Source organism: Venturia canescens, chromosome 9, assembly GCF_019457755.1.
Source record: "Venturia canescens isolate UGA chromosome 9, ASM1945775v1, whole genome shotgun sequence".
Classification (NCBI taxonomy): Eukaryota; Metazoa; Arthropoda; class Insecta; order Hymenoptera; family Ichneumonidae; genus Venturia; species Venturia canescens.
The window spans coordinates 20955708-20975539 of NC_057429.1; the positions used below are offsets into that span (position 1 = coordinate 20955708).

Below are 19832 nucleotides of genomic sequence, written 5' to 3' on the forward strand. Positions count from 1 at the left end.
CTCTGCACCGGTATTTATAAATCGATATCGATCTCCGCGGCTGCTGCTTCTACCAACAACAAAAAACGATCGGATCGTAAAAATCAACTCAGCTTTCACTCTGCTTTTTATTAGGTTCTTTACAGTCGGAGATCAAAAGGAATTCGACTCGAGAAAAGAAAATCTCATCGCGCGTTTGGATTTAAAAACGTATGCCACGTGAATATTGGAAGATGCGAACGAGGAAAAGATATCCTCAGCTTGTACATTTATTTATAGTGCACGCACCAGGATGAGTCGAGACAAATTTTTTTCTTGGACTTCGAAGCCTGAGATCGTCGTGCAGTGCCGAAAAAAAACAGTCGAAATTGATTTTTATAATTTGCCACAAAAACCGAAAAGTAAATGAATTGGTAAATCTGCGATATTACGCGGTTCCTCGCTATAGTGGCCTGCGGTTGACACATTTTTTCGAGAATTAAATTTCTCGCAAGAAAAGTCATCGAAGCTAAATACTTCGAATCAAGAGTTTAACCTTCGCAGCTGCTCAAAGAGCGCATCTGACGTTCAATGACTTTCCTGAAAATTGGAATTAGTCAATAATCGGCAAAGAATACCAAGCTGAAAAAATTTGAACCGAGATGAATATTTATTGTAAAAAAATGATAAAACTCGGAATGCTGGTGATATTATCACTAGAGCAGTAGGTTTCAGGATAATATCGCGCGTTAAATTTTCACGATAGAGCGAGAAATTCTTGGTGGAATATTCAATGAAGTTTTTTTTCATAAATCCAATAATTCAGCTTATAAGAAGCGTTCGAATGCAATTCCGATGCATACGAGTTCGACTTCGAAAAGCTATAACTGTTGAGGTAGATATTTGATATAGTATAAAAACGGATGGAAAAACCAGTCAAAGTGATGGAAAAAAATGCAAGAAAGAAAAAGGATTCGCGTAAGCAGAGAGCTGAGGTCAATTTTCAATGAAAATACGGCACCTCTGTTAGAACTGGCCTGACTCGCATCTAGGTAGATTTCTACAACGTGTCAGATCCGAGCGCTGAATTCTGAACGACTGCGGGACATGCCAGATATTATGTGATCGTTGCTATGAGGATCAAGATTCTAAAGATTCCTCTAAGGATTGCAGTATATTATAAGCCAATCGACTACAAGTTTTCTCTCATGAGTAATGTAATTCCACGTATATATACATATATGATAAACATGTATTTATATTTATATATGACATTCGACTGCGTGTACGATCATCCGAATGTTATATACGTTCGAACCTGAATTTCCATGACAAACTATATTGACTCGTTTCCAGCACTCGTGTCTTATTTAGTAACCCTCGGTTCTCCTCTCGAGATATTCGTACGAGGCTTTTGTTCCCTTTATGGGAGTCAACAACCCTCGAACGAATAAAATGGCACAACACTTTTTGCTCGCTTCTCTCTTTATCTCTCGCCGAGTTCTCCCGCCCTCAACTCGCATTCTTTCCGGTTTTTCTTTCAATCATGTTTTCACATTTATTTTTTATTGTTTTTTATTTCAACATTCTCGCTGTTTTAATTTAGATGGGTGCAGCTCGACCTTTATCGAAGGGGGTTTAAAAACGTGCTGTTGTCCGGCGAAAAAACGAGTTTTGGCAAGCTCGAAAAAGGGATCGGAATAATCTTATTTGAGTAGGCGGGTTGGGAAACCCAACGAGATCGACTTTCGACTTCGAATGAGGAAGAAAAAAAAAAGGAAATTGGTCGCTTCGCGAAAATCGTTCGCCTCGATGAGCAAAAAATCTTTCTCACTTTCTTTTTATAAACTGCATGTTATTTTTTCGATCCTCGTGAGAACATAAAAATGATTTTTTTCAACTAACGATGCTCAAGAGTTCGTGGAATAGTTGGCAAACAGAATAATCTCAGGTAATGCGACTCGTACTTGGCGGGTATAGATAATGCGCCAGCATCCCTGGTGCATGCCAGTAAAGATTTTGCCAGAGAGCAAGAGAAGACGTCTATCCTCCGCGGGGAAAACCCGTTTTTCGCGAATACACTTGTGCATTCGGGCGTGTGCGTTTGCGCGCGTACGTGTAAGTGTTCACTTAGGCACAAAGATGGCCGTGGTTTATGTCGGGCGTCGTCAACAGCTCTTCTTCCCCGTGTCTCTAGTCAACGAGACACACATATATATATTTCCAGACCCCTTGTTCAACTTGCATTCATCCGACCGCGATCGCTGTTGCATAAATTATTTTAATTTTATATCTCAAAAGCATTCAACGATAAGGTAAATTGCATCGGATATCATTTCCCAGCACTGATAAACGGAACGAGCAAGAATTTTTGAATGTTCAATTACTCGTTGCATTTCCTCAATAATCCACGAAATCTTATCAGACTTTATGATAATCGTCATTGTGTTTTTCTGAGAGGAAACAATCAATGCGAATACTGATGATAATATACTCTGCAAAAAAAAAAAAAAAAAACAATTAAATACGCGGTCGGGGTCAGATTTGTGAACTGTAAAAACTTGATTGGTGCTCGAGTCGGAATATAATCGCTCGATTAGGATACATACGGTGTATAGCGAGGAAAATCTGAATTGCGGGAATAAGGAGGTTGAGTAGAGTAAAGTAGAGGAGCGTTCACCGTTTCCCGAAATTTTTAACCAACGAGAATGATCGAGGAATGAAGAAAAGCAATAATTGATGAGTATATGGTCTCTGATTTTTCGTGGAACGCACGCGTTAGTGTGCCGCAGTTGAGATACGATGTATTCAAAGTGCATGCAGAGGATAATGATAGGTAAAAGCAGGCGCGCGCCGTATCGTCTCATAAATATATAGGTACAAGCCATAAATACATGTATAGCTTGTAATATAGTTGGTAGGGTATGCCGGAAGTGATGCGGAGAACGAATCGGTGAAAGAGCAATATGGATGCTGCTGGGTGCCTCATCTCTACCGTTTCTGCTTGGTGAAACATTATCTCGACGCGAGCAGAAGGAACAAAGAGAGGACATTTGAAAGATATGTAGGCTTGACACGCCTTTGAGGATATGGGCGACCGAAGAAAGACAAAGACGGACACGTATATATATAAATATCCATACGTGAAATCGCACACGCGGTGTATTAGCACGTACTACTCCGAGTACTGTTAGCTCTCTTCTTCTTCTCCTTCTTTATAAACGTATACACGCAGCGTTCGAGAAGTAGCGTACAAAGTTAACAGAATCGATAGATTGCGAAAGTTAACAGGAAATAAATGACTGTGCCATTATATTTTAGTTCCAACACGAAGACACCATGTGCATGCGCACATTCGATCGTGCGATAGTCCCCGAGAGGGCATTGTCATGCACGATCGTACCCACGCTCGGTATCTATGCCTGGTCGTCAAAGCTCTTTTTTTATTAGCCTTTTTTACAACTCTCTGGCTGCCTCGCATTCCAAGCAGTCTTTCGAATGCTCAGCCTCATTGCAACCGATACTGTACAGTACTGTACGCACGGTTCAACGCTCAAATGTACATGGACGTGCGAGAATAATGATACTCAGACAGGAAGCGTATATGTATCACGGCGAGAAAATTCTAGTAGGGTTAATTATTGAGTTACAATTACCAGGTTATCATTCATGCATTCGTTGTGTCGGGGTCGGAGGCAAGAAAATCGGTGTGGCAACTATTCGCGGCACGCTTCGATTCGTATATCCAACATTTTTACTTGCCTCATGGGCTAAGCTCGATAACGAATTATTTCCAAGATCGATATTTTTACACTTTGAGATGAGCGAAAAAAGGGAAAATTACGACACAACTGAAGCGTACGAAAAAATCTACAATCGAGTCGCGGTAAATTGTTTGGTTCCTGCATAGATTCGATTCAAAATTGATTTTTAAACGGATGATTGTACACAAATTCAGTCTTCCCACTAGCTCCAATCCTCTCGGCGGGGGTGCGATTTGATCAACAGGCGAATCGAATATTTTGTCACATTTGCCGAATAAACATCCGACCAACTGATTCTTGTGATTATTACTGAAACTATTTTCAGAGGAACGTCCTTGAAATTATTAAAATGTTTCAAAATTGAAGAAGAAAGTAAAGCAATCCTTTGAAATGTCGAAGGATATCGACCTTCGTTTCGAATATAATACTCCAAGGCCGACGGGTATACGGATATCGATTCGAAAAATCGCGTTTATGTATCAAGCACACCGAATAACCGTTAAAGAAGCTCCGCTCTTCGTGCATCAAGGACGATTGTCCCAAGATATGTTACATTGATCTCTATTCCATTCGCTCCATCATTGAGGGCTCAAGTCCGAGGTCACATCACAGGATTAATCAAATTTATAAACACTACGGAGTCCGGACACGCGTGTGATCCAATTCTCACGGGGCGCAGGGCCTCGAATCGAAACGTACACGAGCACACTCTCGCTACGTCGCCGTAACACTGTGAATCGAATAATAAACGATTTTCAGATACTATTCGAGTTTCGCTAGACAAATTTTGAAGCAAGCACGGAATTTCGCTATTTTTGCTCTTGGGACGACGACGAGCGATGCGATAAAACTACAACAAAAATATTTCAACATAGCGGCTCTCTAATTTTTTGGAGTATGCGAGGACCCGTGCAGGGAAAAACGAGCGAACTGTTGGGTGTTAATGGGAAGAGTCTAACGACCGGAGACTCTAATTACCAGTGGCATATCGTATATGCGAGACAAAAGATGGAAAAAAAAGGAGAAGGATTATACAATGGACTTGGAAAGTTGATTTTATTCTTCTCGAAGCCGCGGACCGATATACGAAAAGTTGTTTTGTCCCTCGAGAACGAGATCTCGCTGGTTAAATGTACCAACTATAGCATAGAATATGATGACCCGCGATAACGGTACACCGTCGAGAAACGGTTTATCGGCTGAGACAAACACATAGACGTGGAAACACATCTTAATTTCATTAAGACGGTGTGCGTGGCAGTGAGAAAGAAAAAATGAGAACGAGAGAGAGAGAGAGAGATCTCTGCGTACATCGAATGCGTATACACGCGTGTAAGTGTGTGTCACGACAAGTGCCCGCGCTCGCGTCAAATTCCAGTCGAAAGTTCCTAACAGCCATTACCAACGTGTCGTTGCATGGGATCGAGAGAGCGAGAGAGAGAGAAGACGCCATGAAAAAGGACGCTGGTGAAAGAAATCCAAGGTGGAAGAGTCTAGCGGAGAAAACGCTAACTTTGTATAAATTAATGAAGAGAGAACCCGAGAGTTTTGGGCAAAGGGGACAACGACCGTAACCGCGTGTCTATTTTGGTCGAACGATTGAGAAATATTGGGCAAAGAAGGTGAAAGGGATTAAACGCGAAGAGTGTAAACCACACACGTGATTTGAAAACAGACCTCATCATTATTTATTTTCGATCGATCATGGTATAATTTTTCATCAAATTTACATATCATTATTTTACTTTTCTCATATTCCACTGAAATCAAAAGATTTCGTTTGTAATCTCAGTTTTAAAAAACTAACCATGGCAACAAATAGAGGCTTCACATTTCGATATATCGAAATATATTTTTTTAAGAAAAAAAAAGGATCCTATAAATGAAACGACGTTGAGACATACTCGCGACTATATAGCAATGAATGGAGTGGAAAACACCAACGAGAGTTCGGCTGCATCTCGTATCATTCATGTTTCGACCTACTTGTGTCTCGGTTTATCTCAAAACCTAATCACTTTCATAACCTGAGGAAGAATGGGAGAGCGAGAAACAAAAATACCGTGAAGCTCGGATCCTAGGTCAGTGCGCGTCTATGATATATCGATACATATCTCCCGCTGCGTATATAAACCTGCACGGAAAATGTTTTTCTCTCTCTCTCTCTCCTTTGTCAGACTCTCCGACACTTGTGTCTCGCTTTATCGCATTTATTCTCCTCTCACTTTCCGATAAACAATAATCCGTCTCACTCTTTCTCTTCGTATCTCCGTGGAACGTTCTTTTGAGACACGCATTTGTGCACACTTGGACCAATTCATTTCGCATAACCTTGCGTGTGCTCTCGCACTTCGTAAATCGAACGATTTATCACTTCGATATGTATCACCTTGCTTGCACATACGTAAGTAGACTATTTATTATTTCTGTCTAGCAATGTTCCGATTGGGAGGAATTTCGATCGAGACCTAGTTTTATCCCGAGGCTTTACACATTTTATTTATCTATCTAGAACAATCCTTTCAAGATCATTCATTCCTCAAACGCGGTCACCATACAAAAATCTCAAAACAAAGTCTTTGGAAATAAAACATTTATCGATAATATCCAAATGATGTAAAATAGTACATGAGATGAAGAGATTGAAGAAACGCGCATTTCAAGTGGTCCAGGTGTGAATAAAATGGTGCCGCGTTGCTGGAAAGTTGAGAGTCGAATACGATCGTAATGCGGTGGAAAGATCCAACGGAGTGTGACGTTCTCTCACGCAAGGTGTTTCTTTGCGTCACTTTCGACGTTTCAAGAGATAAGCGAAAAAAAAAGAGTCGGAAGGGAAAAAAGTACACGAGTAGAAAGAAACAAGGAGCGTGACGTATTTTTCGGAGAAAATGACCGGCGGAAGAAGTTGAAAAAACGGAAATGAGACAGATGAATTTCATAAGAATAAGCCTCTGCGCGCAATTCCAAAGTGTGGTGGCTGCATGCATACGATGTGGAAAGTAGACAGGATCGAAGATGCCAAAACAATCGCAGCTGCGATAACCCCGTTATGCTTTGACGAGGTTGGACGAGAGGAAAAAATTTGCCTAATGAAGAGTTTAATTCGTTGGAATCGAAAAGGGCGTAACTGGAATGACCTGTATTGACGAAAAATTATTTCGAAATTTTCAAAACATCGACCGGAAACCACAATTGATTCACTCGCAAATGGCTGGTACAATTTTCATATTATCCCGCTGAAAAATAAAGAATATTCCTGGAACTCGATGATTTTCTTCACTTCTCGCGTGTTCTTCGAATCAACCGCAATTCGTGCGTTCCCCGAAGCTCGGGTTCTGCCAAATCTACGTGTGTCAATGAACTTGGCAAATCGTTTTTTCGCATCCTAAATAATTCCGCCCATTTTACCAAAGGGAAGTCAATTAAAGTACGAGGAATTATAAAACGGTTCACCAGAAAAGAACTCGTCCTATTTGTGGTTTACTGCAAAGTAATTTGCTAGCTTGGGCATTCACAAATCCAGCGTACAAATATACGAAAGGAAGCGAGAGAAGTACGGTCCAGGCGTTTCCTGACAATATCTCGCCTACGAAAGCAGCACTCATAAATTGTCTTTGGAGCAGCTCGCTATAACAAGAGGTGCGGAGGAAATCGTTAGAGAAGAGGTTGGCGAATGCGCAGGAAACCGGCACGTGTACATCATACCGTTCGCCTTCTCATTTTAAATAAATTTAATTATCAAGAACTGTTTTCTTCCACGAATATATAGCCATTGTTGATTATCTTGTTTCTTTTCCACGTACAGAATTGCTGGATGCTGAGAGCCAAAAATTTAGCCACATGCTGAAAAGAAACGAAGAACTTTTCGGATGGACGTGTAGGCACAATGGATATATATCTCGAGGAGCGTGGCGTATTTAAGTGGCACCCGGGCCGAATATGTAGGTAGACTGCTTTCCTCGCATTATGAAAGTGGCCTCACCCGAGGATACGAGCGAAGGAAAAATGCGCCAGACTTCTGCTATCGCTTTGGAAAACATTTAACAAAGATTGCAGAAAATTTCATCGAATAAATTCAATGTGCGAACAATGCTCAACGTAGTCATTATATTCATTGAATTATTACATTTGAATGAATTGATAACAACTGCTGGTCGCGCAAACAATATGAAACAGAAAAATGTATGGCAATACGATAAGAACGTTGAAGTAAAGTAAATATTTTTCCTGGCATATATGGAAAAGATTAAATGTACATAAACATTGGTCATTTGTGAGCTTGAAAATTCTGTGCTGAACAGCTATTTTGCTACTGTAAGTCATAATGTACTTGTGTGTGCTGCCATGATTTTATTTTCGTTTGGAACGTTGTTGAGCTGTCGAACGCAACGACGAGGACGATTTATGGCACAAAATAATTGACTCTTTCTCCTCCACAAACAGTCTCTCTCACACATGCACACCTGCGCGTGTACATATTTCTTACGAGATCATTCTACCGGGCGCAAGAACGAGATAAATGCGTCGTGCGGTGGATGCAGTATAGCATATGTCTTCCATACTATTGAGGATCGAGAGTTGGTGCAGTGTTCTTTCATCTGATGCTGCGAGCGAAAGTTCAGATATACTTGCAACAACACACTCGGTCGAACCGTGAGTGGAAATTTTCTTCGATGTCAATTAAATGTTTATTTGATTTTTCAAATAAATTATCTATGATTGCAGTTTTAATAAAATCAATTATTTATATGATTTACCGGTACCGTTTATCTTTAAACATATGTGGATGAACATTCTCCAGACACGAGCTTTTAACTTTTCACATATTTTTCCATGAAATCTTCAAATACGAGTCTTTTGTATCAGTTTATTGAAAAGTGTAAGGAAAAAGGGAGAAAAAATGTTGAATTTAAACCCAATAATCGAGTATAGCTACTCGGCTGGGCAGGGTGTCGCGACTTTACATCGAGCAATTCGACATCGTGTCATCTCTTCAGTGCATTTTTCCATTATTGGAACTCTGCAAGTGTAGCAACTCTACATCATGTCAAGTGTCCAAGCGCGTCAACCCTCTATCGGGTTGAATCCCGGTTGTCGCAACCTCGTAGCATTACTTGCGATCTGACGAAGCGGGCAGCTAGATGGACACGTTTCAAAGATTTTCGTCCACTACGAGAGGTTCCGTGCAAAAAGTACAGTCCGTGAAAAATACTAGCACAAGTAACAGTCGAGTAAATGTCGGGTTGCTACGATCGGGACTCGCTCCGATGCGGAGGGTTGACGCGCTTGTATACTTGCTACACTTGGACAGTTTGAACGATGGAAAGATGACACAATGTCGAGTTGCCCATTGTAGAATCGACACTCTGCCCTCGCGGCTGAACGGCTTCTCAGTGCATGTGTATAGGGATCCAAAAAAGATAAATTTTTGTGAATTATTTTGAAAATAGTTGGAAAAGATAGCTCAATCCAATGTTCATTAAGCAGAAAATATGCTGTAGAGCAATGAATCGTAATATTATTTACTGTTAGCACAAGGCGCAAATTAGTCTCATAATTTAAGTAGGTATGAGGCCGTTCTGCGATTGCACTACGGCAAAACGATAGTCGCAGTTACTGTAATTCTATTCGTGTAAATATATCACATATGTTATGTCTCTATATATAGATACATTTCCAGGTGCGGATGGCAAAACCGCATTTTCCAATAAATATACGAGTTAATAGACAGATTCATTTATCCCCGGTAATCCGAGAGTCTGGTGCATTTTTTCAATCATTAATAAAATTTTTTTCCTCAAATCAAAAAATAAATCAATCGCCGCAGTTTTTTTCGACTCCCACTCTTTTTAAGGCACTGCGCGAATCATATTTACCTACTTTTTATATATGCTTTTTAACGCAGAAATGAGTTATACTACGAAGAAATATGCGCATTACATCGAGCTCACTGGGAATCTCTACGCGACTGGGAGTTCTCTCTCGAGAGGATTTTAATAGTTCGAGCAGTGGTCGAACGAGCTCCCGTTTACGCTCCGTTTGCTATGGGTTAACCGTATAGATGTATTTATGTAAAGCAAGCGTGATACGATACGCAAAGAGACGTTGCACCTCCGGTCCTTACTTCTCGCAGGAACTCGAAGCTGCGAACCGCTTAGCTTCCTCATACCACCGATAAAATTAAAAACTCACGTCACCGGCTCAACGTCGATCATATTTTTCTTATTGAAAATCAGGGTTATTTTGTTCGCACGAGAGATTATTTCAACACGATAGGCTTCGAATTCGATTTCATTTTTACTGTGATTGGCCAACTGTTTTCTTCCAATTCATTTTCATTGGTCGTTTCCTCGGAACCAAAGTCCGAGGAAATGATAAAACTTTGAATTTATTTAGAGAACACTACATCAGGTCTATACCGATATCGCGCTACCATACGTATAGTGAACCACAGTGAAAGAGAAATAGAACAGAGAAGGGCTAAATAAAATACATTCGTTGAAACGAGTTTGCGAGCGTTCACGCTCCGTTTAGCCTGGGTCAACGGATTGGATATCGAGAGAGTATCAAGGATATAGAATGTCTTCCGTTGATCACAGTTATGTCAACGAGGTATTTCATATATAGGAACACGGGAAAAAACACTACGAATCGTGATTTTTTTCAGTGGACGATTACGGCAATGCGTCGATGAATAGATTTTTTATAGAAAATCAATTCGCCTAATGAACGAAAGATTGAAACTCTCACTTTGAAAACTCAACAGTTCTGAACGAATGAAAAAAAATGGATATAAATATTTATGAATATAAAATTTAACGTTTTTTTTGTAAAGTTACGTTTTGAAAATTGTGTAGAAAGATAAGGATGTAAAGAGCATGCGCCTGCTCGCAAATGTGTGAAACGAGGTAATTGTTTGAGAAAAGTATTTAAAATAAAAACTGAAAGCCAGCGCGTTGAAATCTCGTAACAAGAATGAGACGATCAGAAGGAAAGTCACAGGTAAACGGAAGCCCTGGGAACGGAGATTTTCATCAGACTTTCGAACGTCAGGTGGCCGGAATAATTTCACGAGAGCGATATCCACGAGTCACGACCTTTTGGACCGCGAGAGGACTTTAAGGCTCGCTTACTTTTCCATTTGGCACGGAGTTCTGTAATTCTTCTTCGCATGCATGCCGTATCTGTTTGGCTTGTTTTCCGGAGTTGCTCCTATATAAATAATAGGGTGCTCCTTCCTCGCGTATACGAGGAAAAGTTGGCCAGTGCAATTAAGTGCGTTTCGCGATGCTGGAAAGCGTGCTTACACGCGGGGACTCGACAACCGCGAGCAGCCGTATGGAATACGTACAAGTCGTTGTTGCATTTACAGTATAAACGCCTCTGTAAATACGTACGTATTTCGATACGTATGTGCGCATTGAAAACTGGTAGAAGAGCTCGCCTCAGCACACTTTTTATACGAGTAACGGACGCTTGGATGGACGCGATGCTTCGTTGTAATGCAACTCGACGAACCAACCTTATCGTGAACAACCATTATTTCTGTACTGTTTCCATTTGAAAAAAAAAAAAAAAAACACAAAAATTTCCACAATATTTCACAGCTTTTTATGGATGTTGAACTCGATTATCTACGAACGTCACAAAGTCAAAGTTCCCAAATATGAATTTGGATAAGCAATCAGCGGTGCTCCCTTGTTACTGTTCACTCGCTGAAGTTAACGCACGCGATGATAATCAAACGAGTCAACACGCACGTGATATTTCGTGAACGAACGAGAATTTCCGGAAGTGTTTAGAGTTAAAATTTTGTTCTTTACGTGGATCGATAACGATTGGGTTAAAGCTTCTGGGAAGGAGAAGTAATAATTAGGATACCATTTGCACAATAGTATATCCATTGAATGGAAAAAATCGATGGATAATCGGAAGTTGGCTGGTTAACGATCCGGAGATTTCAGCCGATTAGGCAAAATGACCTATTCCTCGGAACGGACACTCCGTTGCAACTGAATTTCCGGCCTCGCGTAACTCTGTAAAAATACCGGCTTGGAGAATAATAACGGCGACGTTGCTTTCAGCGGTTGACCAATAATGTCTTATTAGCGGTTAATTATTTATTATTGATCTCTCGAATTTCAGGCACTCGTATAGAATTTCACGAATAATCCGCAATAGCGAGTGGCAGGCTTGATTTACCGGGGTAGTGAAACACAACGTCGAACGTTAAAACGGTCTAATGACACGGAAAAGTTTGCGGTAATGGTATACTAATCCCGATAGAATTGATCGATCTTGCGCACGCTGTGCGCACCCAATGTTCGAAGCCAACTCCTGTGTATACAGAATAAGCCAAACGAATGTATATATTCTCTGCATGAGATTTGCCAATACGGGTTTCGCCTCCTGTTTAAAGATCGACCGGAGAAGCTTAGAATTTTGCTGTAAAGAGCCCAGACATCGGCAAAAGACGACGACGAGTCGCGGCGAAAGGTCGACATTCTCCGCGATAGCGAGAATTCGAACCGGTCGCGGCAGCAGAAACGTTGCTACGCATTTTTCCACGTCTCTTTTTTCTTCACAGTTTGCGTGGGTTTTTTCTTTCTTCTTTTCATTTTTTCTTTACCTCGGTAACCAGTCGAGATCGAACGAACCGTACAACATTGTTCGTCGACCGTGCCACCAACCAACGGGGTCACTGTCTCTCCACTTTACAACCCAATCTTGCCTTCTCCTTTTCCTTTGTCCCGTCGTAATTCCTCGAGATTCGGCTTGTAGGAAATTAGCGCGAATAACCGACAACTCGGCTCTAAAATTGATTCATCTTTTTTCGTTTATTCTCAGGTATATTGCCTCTCGGAAAAAAGAAATTCTTCATGACCGATGAACGTTGTTTACCCAGCAAATGTATATATTCCAACACTTGAAACATCGATTTACGTTTTTAGATGAAGAAAAGACAAATAAAATAGTTGTTTCGATTCGAGGCAGGCCCTGCATCGACGACCCGCGACTGTGGCCCCGTTAGACCGATCGAGTGACTCGTCACGCGCACCACGTGTTTCAACCTGTACGCTGAGAAAAGCCTAAGCCCCATAGAACCGTGCGCGCACAAACACGCATTCTATATCTATGGAGTGTCTGAAAAGTCATTCCCATGCTTTCGAGGACGCAGTTACAATATACATATGTATATGTATATATAATTTTGGGACACTCTGTAGAATGAGGAACTCACGCACGTAAGTTTTCATAATAGCTCAAGAAATTCTATATTACTGCTTTTCATACTACTGGTAATCAGCAAGTACAGCATAAAGCAAAACGAGCCGAACGGAGAACCACTGTAGCCGGGGCCCATTACGAAACGATCGCCTGTGCTCTCCGGCCGCTGTGAGGCCCCGAAAAGTGTGTCAATAGGAGAGCAAATGTCCGAACTACCAGACGCGGACTCGCCCAATGAGAACTCCGAGCCAACTGCGTGAAACGAGGGCGCGAGCGAATCAGGCTCTGGGGTCATTTTGACCGTTGCTGCGGATATATGTGCCTTGAACCGAGGCTGCTCTCAAAAAATCGTTCATCGATGGAGCTTGTGGACTCGGTCGTATTTTCAAAATAATTGCCCTCTATTCCCTCTCATTTAAATGCTGGTGCACTCTGTGATTCGTGCCACGAAAAAAATGCGATTGGGTCGACGCATAGAAGAAAAATTCTTTCGCAATTTCCTCGCACTTTTGGTGAAAATCATTGATTTTCTTCCCAAACGAGGGATTTTTATTATGAGAGTACGAGCGTACGTATATGCGAGCACGATTATGAGGAGAAGGTTCGGAATGTCGGAGAAAGAGGCAGAACGACGCCAGGCATTCGCGCGAGCTCAAAGAGCGAAAAGTTTTATCATGTCGGTCATGCGTCGTCGTACGAACTTCGTGACTTGTTCAAACGCCATTCCGAACAAGTGACCTTAACGGGGAGGACGAGAAGACGAGCGTTCTATTATTACGCGATCCCGCGCGCACACGGATACCAATAAAATCTCTCAAACCGCTCATGCACATCATTTTGCTTCGAGCTCTTCTCTTTGCAAATTTTTCCTTTTCGCTCCGCGACGCGATATCGAAACTCGTTGCACAAAAAGGTCACCGGGTTTCGAATTGTGTAAATCACGCGTCTACATCTTCATCTTCAGCATTATTATCAGAATTGATGTAACAGTTACTGCATCCCAGGCGCTAAGAATTATCAAAGCGACTCGATTCTCCCCGCTCGGACGAATTATTATTTTCATCCTACTCTCGTACGAACAACATCGTCGCCAATCTACCTCGAGCTTCGTTATGAAAAGTAAAAAAAAAAATACCCAAAAACATTAATGAACTATCGTTTTTGTAATCTTAACTCGAATCCGCACGTAATATAACACGTGCCTATAGATGTATATATCTACATTCTTCATGGCTCGTCATTTCGCTGTACTTTTCAACAACGTACACACTCGGTGAAGCCAATTTTCTTCGCTATGATCCAAGAATGCAAGAATAAAGTTCCCTCCAAAGGTCTATGAGCTTTTTGCTCTCTCGTCCTCTCTTCCCTCCTTCTCGGCGCGTCTTTTGCTCTCTTGTTCTCGTCGTCGAAGGGGCTCGTGCATCCTCGCGAGAGAGTTCTCCCTCATCACACCGATCGTTTCTCGCTCGTTTCCCGGAATCCTCAGCACTTCCTGCTGCTCGTATAAGGTGTTGGTGCAAAGCGTGCAGTTAACAGAACCGAGCAAAAGTGCCTTCTTCTTCTTATTCGTCTTCTTCTCCTTATTCCCTTCGCCTGCTCCTGCTTCTTCTTCTGTTTCTCGGGTCTTCCTCTTTTATATAGACGCGCGCGCATACACGTGTTATAAAATATTTTTATATATAACCGATATGCGTGTGCGATGAATCCGTCTTGTGCATAAATCCATTGAAAAGATTTGCGAATTCTCAGAAGAGGGAAGCGACAATACCGATATTCAAACATTTTATAAAATATATGATTAATGTGCTGGATTCACTCCTGAACTCAACATCGCGCGATGGAGACTCGACTATGTCACTTAGACACTGCGAAAGGTAATTTATCACCGCATTTTGATTAGCGCTTCTTCATCTTCCTCATCAATCGCACGCACGTAGCTTTAACACTGCGTAATAACATGTGCTGTGTGCATACTAGAGGATGCAGCGGTTCGTCATATTTTCTTGTCCATCACAACTGCTTCTGCCATCGCCATCGCATCGACCAACAAACACATGCTTCGCTATTATTTACTAGAAACAAACCGAGTTGATAATAAATTTTTTCAAATATTTATTTTGAAAATCCCTTCGCGGAAGAGAGCGAGAGAAGCATAAAGTTGCATAAAGGTCAAAGACCTCCGAAAAAGAGGACGTCGCGGAAAGGTTATTCGTCTGCGACGATGGGTAAACACGCTCAGGTAGATCGAGACGAGACCTAGACCGATGAAAAAGGTGAATAAGGGCCAGACACGTCCTAGGGCGACGAGCACGTGATCGGAGTATAAAAAAGGTTTCAGCGACGTGTACCAGTAAAGTGTGTGTTATGCACACACGCGCGACTTTTGCCACATCCATTATTTTGTGTTCCTTTTTTTCTATTTCGCATTCGGTCTTTAGCAAATTGACCGCGGCCAAACTAACACTCGTTTCACGAGCGTTCTCGTTTGATTATATTCGAATATTCGACTTTGATGCTGATCCGGCGGCAAGAGTACAGTGAGTTCAAAAAGTCACACGCACATTCAAGGTGCGCCTTATTTCCAAATGTTCATTTACAACGAGTTTACAACTTGGCGCGCATATCCGATCAACGGTAAAAATGAAAACAGAAAATCAGCCAAGGCGGTAGCTTGCTGGCAGCTTTTAAATCAGCCTGTATCGCCATATGGGCCATAATATTCGTGAAGAAAGGTCTTGCGGGCTTGGCAAAACCCGTTTCACACCGGCACTTTGCCGCGTGAGAGAAAATGATATTCCTCATCCTCGCCCAGCCACAAACAGATGCCCCAAAATATACGTTATACCTGTTGAATGTCGGACAGCAAACGATATCGAGGAAAACGCACTGTGAATTTTTTTCTTCCTCATTCTCGATAATGTTTCGTGATCCCGAAATTACTATTGGGAAGCGATCGCTCTACGAAGCATCCTTACCGTCGATTATTTTATATTTTTCAGCCGCGTCGCAGAGACGCCGGATATAGTCGTGCTGCACAAAGGTGTTCACAAATTGAAATGCGATTGATCGGTAAGCATTCAGAGAACACAGAAACATTCGATCTGTAAACGTGCCGAGCGAATTCTCATGGGAAACAGTCGAAAGTTAATATGGAATTTGTGATCAATTACTCCACAAATATTACATTTACCTTCACGCTTTTTTATTGCGCCGATGATCATCATTATTGTGTCTGTTCTCTTCAGCCCGAAATCTAGTGCACATTCCGCGAGTATATTGTTCCGCGATGATTTCCGGTGTAGAGAATAACGCTTTTAAGTTCATCATCATCATCATCTTTTTGTGTCTATTATCGACATGATACTCTCGCCGATCTTGCTGCACAGCCGAGCGTTAAATTATATTTAATTTGCTCAATCCCGCAGGAGTTTGCTCTTTCACTCCTTTCACCCTGAGGTCACCGTAAACGACTTGTAATAGTTGCTTTCTTTCTCTTTTCTTATGAAATTTCGATCTAATTCGAAAGATAATATAATATTATTTCAATCGATGCGCGCGGATTATCGAACCTTTTGCATTGAATCAACCGGATTATCAGGCTACATTTGATACGAAGAGGCGCGAATGAACTCGCTTGATTCGGACGATAGTGCGTTTACTTTCTACTAGAAGTCAGAAACAATTGAATGGGTTGAATTGCGCCGGGGAGTTTATAAAACGGGCGAGAGTTTGCGTGAACGCTCCGTTGCTTTCACGATTGTCTCTCATTCCCCCCGTGGGTTCGCGAGGCCCGCTTATGTTTTCGCGAGAATGCGTTTCTTTTTCATTTTTTCTCATGCTCCTGACTTTTCAATTCCGGTGTACAGCGCTTCCACACCATGGCCAACTCTCCTCTCACGGGGTCTCGGCCGCCTCGGTTTAATCCTATGTAACGGCAAATCCGCCGGAATTTTTCCTCCTCGCCTTTCTCACTTTTCATATAAGAAAAAAAAGGGAGGGAAAGATTCCGCCTGATTATTTGGGAGTGAAAGACCCGCGCGAGATATCACCGAGCGCACACCCGGAAGTCATTGCTGACGGGCCGTGACACGCAACCTCACACGATTAGCTCCGACAATTGTCTTTTCCTTTCCTCCCACTATAAGGATCATCAAAAATAATTAAAAACCACCGATGTTAATGTTTATGCGGTATAAAATTCCCAAGCAACGCGTACATTGCAAATTGAAATAAAACTTCGGAAACATCGGATATTAATATTTGTATTTTTCCATCAGAGATTCATCGGCACGAAAACGAATGTGGCGCGCGTGTCGCGAATACCTCAGAACGGCCGGGTATTCGCAAAGAGTCAGTGGCGAAAGTAGTTTCGGTCTGTATCGGCCAGACACGTACGTCAGACACGCGGAGTGTTCTCGAATAATAGCCTTTCGTGTTATTCCCGAAAATTCGGTGCTCTCGTTAACCAAGAACACACCGGAGATACTTTTGATAATGGGAAAAAAAAGTGAAAAAAATAAAAGCGCCGGGGAACCGAGCGATGGGAAGATTTTCGAGGAAAGTTATTTCTCGAGTGCGACGTTGTCTCGCGTTATTGAGAGATGGAAAGGAAGAGGGAAAGAGACGGACAAAAAGTGAAATGTAACAATTACGATCGCTCTTGTCCCTTGGACGCACTATTATTACCTTGAGATCGCTCAACGTCCTTTTCTCCTTTTTCCTCCTCTCTACCTTCGCTTCGCTTCGACTCGAAAATATATGTTTCCAAGTGCACAAGATTTATTCACAGACTAGTCTAAACCATCGGATCACACAATAATAATAAAGTGCCAAAAGAAAATGATTGGGAACCCGGCCGATACGGGAGGCTAAAAATTCCTTAGTTTTTACTGGTTCAGACCGATCTTCGGTGTCGAATAAATTGTTTTCTGTTCTTTCAATAGCTTCTGTTATTGAGTGTGACTTCAGAAATTGAGGAGGGCAAAACAAAGGCGATATCCGCCAACGCGAGGTATCGCCAGATTTCCAAGTTCTAAAGATTTATCTTTATGAAAGTTCATGATATCGAGAATATAATAAATATCGAGGAAAGAAAAGATGTTGCGGAGCCGAGAATTATATACGTTACGGGGAGAGCTTATCGCCGCCATATTTAATCCCATCAGGCCCGTAGCCGCAAACTCTTTTTGTTTAGTTCTGGTATCGCGATATTTCCTTGCACGATATATTTTTCACCACGATTCCGTCAAGTTTCGTGGCTGCAGGATGACTGGTTTTCCGAGTATCAAGATCGCAAGTAGGAAATCATAGAAATATATCAAGCGGTGACGCCACACCTGGACTTCAACTTAAGATCGAATAACCTGATCGAGCTCGCTCTTTATTCTTATATATTACAAGCATTTTCACCGCGCGGAAATAAGTTATGTTCATCGATTAATATAAGGATTAATCATATTATTTTTCAAACTTTTCACCCTACAGCGAAATTCAATCTCTCACCAAAAACAAATATGAAGGATGAGAAAAAAAAACAAATTAAAATCTCTATTTCGTTATTTGAATCTCCGTCTCATAAATAACGCAACAAAGTTTATCAAAAATAATCAATCTTCGTTAAAGTGGTATTCAAATATGCGTAATATCGAAGCTCAATTCGTCCCGAGGCTCCTCGCATTCAAATTAGCCCTGCTTTTTCTCCGACCAGCGATTTTTGATCGTAATACTTTTTTTCTTTTTTTTTTTTGAACCATTCGAAACAGCGGAGACAAAAATAAAGAACTAATAAGTCACATCAGCCCTGAGGAAAGGTAAAGCATTGCGTGTGCGATGGAGCAATTTAACGTCAAAAAAAAAAAATGCTTGTAACGAGACGCGAGAGCAAATTGATCGGCGCCAAGCAGCGAGGCTTACTATTTATTTATCTATGATACACAACGGGATCGGATTTGAACCGCGCCGATCGCATTATGTAATCGTTCTCTTTGACCAGGGATGTCTTGATCGTTGACATCAGGGACCGCCGCGCGCGTCGGCTGACGTGAGCTATACAGCCGAGCAGCAGACGCTCGACCGATCATTCCATTTTCTTATTATCATAATTTTTTTTTTTTTTTTCAATGAATTCCTCCAAATAAATATTGTTTTTATCTTTAATTGGACTCTTATTGGTTGTTAACGAGCATGACCTTTTTGTAATAATTCAATCGAATAAAAAAAGGCCGCTTACGAGGAAAATATGATCAACGACCAATTAAATTCCATCGGTGTCTACGTCGATCGCGGAATTATAATCTCAAATGACAAAAAACATTGCATTAATTTACAACCGGATAAGCGGCAAACTATACCCGAAGATCGAGCCGCTAAATTTTTCTTGTTTTCATACTGTTTTGAATAGACTTTTGGAGAGTGCGATTGTACGCAACGCGCATGTATGTGGCTCGAAATGGGAGAGTTCCGGTGGCGAAGGACGTGGGACCAAGCATGGGCGCCCACACCCTTCACCAGGACGTTGTATCGGGATGCTGATCTCTTTCTCTCTCTTTCTATCGCGCGGCGCACGTTATTATAATACATAGCTTCTCGGCGCGGTGGCGTTCATGAGGCCGATTCACATTCTAATCTCACTCGTGGCTCTCTCTCACGCCTGCGCCTCGTTCATGTGCACGGATTCTATATATACGAATATCTGGGCAAAAACATCGTCGAGATATTGTTAGATTATTTGACGCATTCGCAGCATCATATCATGTGCGAATCGCGCTGTGATTCGAAAAAGAAGAAAATAGCTGGAAAAAGGAATAACCTCGAATGATCGTGGGCAACTTTCGTGCGTGTTACACAAGTGCGTCTGCGCGCGCGAATGAAACACGAATTTAA

General features: G+C 41.7%; 1 protein-coding gene across 2 annotated transcripts in view; it reads right to left on the reverse strand.

The window, feature by feature from the left end:
- The window catches only part of RhoGEF64C (Rho guanine nucleotide exchange factor at 64C), a 49855-nt gene that overhangs the window by 19239 nt on the left and 10784 nt on the right, over positions 1-19832 (reverse strand). The window lies entirely within an intron of this gene.